The sequence below is a fragment of the Mus caroli genome, chromosome 16 (genome assembly GCF_900094665.2).
Source record: "Mus caroli chromosome 16, CAROLI_EIJ_v1.1, whole genome shotgun sequence".
In the NCBI taxonomy this organism is placed as follows: Eukaryota; Metazoa; Chordata; class Mammalia; order Rodentia; family Muridae; genus Mus; species Mus caroli.
This window is the reverse complement of record NC_034585.1, coordinates 21,587,290-21,589,371: the sequence shown is the minus strand read 5'-3', so window position 1 is coordinate 21,589,371 and position 2,082 is coordinate 21,587,290. Positions and strand designations below refer to the sequence as shown.

The following is a 2,082-nucleotide window of genomic DNA, read 5'->3' as shown; positions in this document are numbered from 1 at the left end:
TTCCCCACCATGAAGGACTGTTCACCTTCAAACTGGAAGCCAAAACCAGCCACTTCATCCTCTTGCTGCCATGACTTCCCCACCATGAAGGACTGCGCACCTTCAAACTGGGAGCCAAGACCAGCCACTTCATCCTCTTGCTGCCATGACTTCCCCACCACGAAGGACTGTTCACCTTCAAACTGGAAGCCAAAACCAGCCACTTCATCCTCTTGCTGCCATGACTTCCCCACCACGAAGGACTGCGCACCTTCAAACTGGGAGCCAAGACAAGCCCGTGCTCCTTTAAGTTGCTGTTTTGCAATAACGATGAGAAAGTTAACTAATGTGTCAAGCCAGGGCTAGACATAAACAAGCTCTTAGCAAAGATTAGAGAAGATTTGAATTTATTTTCACGTTCTTTATGACTTGCATATGTTTTGCTTCACAAACTGCTTTTTTTTTTTTGAAATATCATACTGCACATCATTGAAATATCAGGGAATAAAAATAACAAATTTAATCTTTAAGCAAAAGTTGGCATTAATTTGGGTAATCATACTTTACTTAGGTGGCAATGATAATCTTACCTGCCCCATATGCACATACCTTCACAATATGACTTTGCTATTTTTTTCTCATGAAGAATTAGTTTACTGATTGTTTAAAATCTGAACTGGCCTTGTGTTGACCAATATAGGAAGGCAGCAGAAGTGACACCATGCACTTCTAATCTTAGATAATAAGGAGATGTGTGGTCTTTCCTCCTAGTCTCTCATATAGATACACACATACACACACACATACACACACACACACACACACACACACCTCAACAATCATGTGGAAAAGCCTGGACCAACTTGCTATGTGCCAGAGACATATTATCTAGATGACAGAACCAGTCAGCCAAAAACTGACCTACTGACTGTAGCTCTCTGAACACACCAAGGCAAGGTCAGCAGAAGACCTTTGCAGCTGATCCCAGCCCAAATCATTAACTAAGAAATAGTGGGGTGCTAATTATTTTATGCCACGCAGCTTCACATGGGTTTGTTAGGTAGAAAATGCTTACTGTTATCCGTGCATATATAGTGCGTGTCATTGAAGGCCCATTAGTTTGGTGAAATTATCTGGGCTATTAACAAGCTTTCTGGATTTTTAAAAAGAGTCTAGTATGACGAGGGTCATTACTAACTCACCACAGAAAACAGTATAGAAGGCCAGTGCTTTCCTGGAAACTATTTTGGCTTTTTGCGGGGATGTTACAACTCCAGACTTTGAATGTGCTTTCCGATGCGTTTCTTAATAACCTCTACACTTAGAGTTCATTTTATATTTTACCAAGTACTTTCAAACCAAGTCACTTACGGTTTGAAATGAAAAATCCTTAGAGCTGGTCATTACTGACAGAAAAGGTCCCACAGAGCTGAGTGGCCAAGACACGTGACTTCCCAGGGGACCAGACCACAGAATTAAAGGAGGCCTACCAGCTGTTTAACAGAACCAAGATGGCAAAATCCTGTGCACCCAATGTGAAGATATGATGAAGGCCCTGGGCCAGAACCCTCCCAATGCCTAGGTACTCAAGGTAAGGGGAGCCCCAAGAGTGATGAAATGAATGTCAACGTGCTGGACTTTGAGCACTTTCTGTCCATGCTGCAGACCGTGGCCAAGAACAAGGACCAAGGAACCCATGAGGATTATGTTGGAAGCCTTCTTGTATTTGGGAAGGAAGAGTATGGTACGTATCAGGGGTGCTGAGATCCATCACGTCCTTGTCATGTTGGGTGAGAAAATGATGGAGGAAAAAGTAGAAATGCTGGGGACAGGGTGAGGACAGCAGCAATGGTGATATAAACTATGGAGAGCTTTGTCCAGGTGGTGCTGAATGGCTGAGTTCTTCTCTATATTCTGAGCTTGTACCTTGGTCAGTGGGAGATTTCTGTGGTCCTCGAGACTGTCTATGCTCTCTGATCAAAGCATCTTACCTATCAAGTCTCTTTTGGATGATGTTTATCTTCACCAAATAAATTTTCTTTCTTTGTGCAGAAAGAGAGAGAGAGAGAGAGAGAGAGAGAGAGAGAGAGAGAGAGAGAGAGA

General features: G+C 42.9%; 1 pseudogene; it reads left to right on the top strand.

Moving 5' to 3' along the window:
• The first annotated feature begins 1,026 nt into the window (after nt 1-1,026).
• The window catches only part of LOC110312045, a 3,481-nt pseudogene continuing 2,425 nt past the window's right edge, over nt 1,027-2,082 (top strand).